The following is an 877-nucleotide window of genomic DNA, read 5'->3' as shown; positions in this document are numbered from 1 at the left end:
GTGTGATTTGATGAAGAACGCATTCCGCGGAAACGGTTCGAAACCGTTTTTGTGTCATGTCCTATAGTGTAACGCATCTTCTCCGCTATGATTTTTAAAGCACTCATCGACAGGTTGGCCGAGTGGTCCAAGGCGCTGGCTTAAGGCGCCAGCCAGAAAGGGCGTGGGTTCGAACCCCACAGCTGTTAGAAATTTCCTTTCGTGTGATTTGATGAAGAACGCATTTCGCGGAAACGGTTCGAAACCGTTTTTGTGTCATGTACTATAGTGTAACGCATCTCCGCTATGATTTTTGAAGCACTCATCGACAGTTTGGCCGAGTGGTCTAAGGCGCTGGCTTAAGGCGCCAGTCTGAAAGGGCGTGGGTTCGAACCCCACAGCTGTCAGTCTATATACCTGACTGGTGTTATATTGAGAACCCAGACCTTTTCAGAAGCGAGGTAGTGCAAGACCAAAACCTTCTGATCGATATTGCGCCATCGCAACTCGCAGAATCCGTTCAATCCATTTTTTGTGTCCTCTGGTTTGGCAGAGCGATGCATCACCTCGGCTATGAATCTTGAAGCACTCATCGACAGTTTGGCCGAGTGGTCTTAGGCGCTGGCTTCAGGCGTCAGTCCGCAAGGGCGTGGGTTCGAATCCCACAGCTGTTAGAAATTTCTTTTCGTGTGATTTGATGAAGAACGCATTCCGCGGAAACGGTTCGGAACCGTTTTTGTGTCATGTCCTATAGTGTAACGCATCACCTCGGCTATGAATCCTGAAGCACTCATCGACAGTTTGGCCGAGTGGTCTAAGGCGCTGGCTTAAGGCGCCAGTCCGAAAGGGCGTGGGTTCGAACCCCACAGCTGTCAGTCTATATACCTGACTGGTGTGT

General features: G+C 50.1%; 4 non-coding genes across 4 annotated transcripts; all 4 read left to right on the top strand.

Moving 5' to 3' along the window:
• The first annotated feature begins 108 nt into the window (after positions 1 to 108).
• On the top strand, positions 109 to 188 carry Pmar_PMAR027102. Its single transcript has one exon. It is a non-coding gene; the product is annotated as a tRNA-Leu (tRNA).
• A 118-nt stretch (positions 189 to 306) lies between these two features.
• On the top strand, positions 307 to 386 carry Pmar_PMAR027101. The gene has a single exon. It is a non-coding gene; the product is annotated as a tRNA-Leu (tRNA).
• A 187-nt stretch (positions 387 to 573) lies between these two features.
• On the top strand, positions 574 to 653 carry Pmar_PMAR027100. Its single transcript has one exon. It is a non-coding gene; the product is annotated as a tRNA-Leu (tRNA).
• Positions 654 to 774: 121 nt separating this feature from the next.
• Positions 775 to 854, top strand: Pmar_PMAR027099. The gene has a single exon. It is a non-coding gene; the product is annotated as a tRNA-Leu (tRNA).
• The last annotated feature ends 23 nt before the right edge of the window (positions 855 to 877 follow it).

The sequence above is a fragment of the Perkinsus marinus genome (assembly GCF_000006405.1).
Source record: "Perkinsus marinus ATCC 50983 genomic scaffold scf_1104296957566, whole genome shotgun sequence".
NCBI classification, from domain to species: Eukaryota; Perkinsozoa; order Perkinsida; family Perkinsidae; genus Perkinsus; species Perkinsus marinus.
This window is presented reverse-complemented; position numbering and strand designations above follow the sequence as displayed.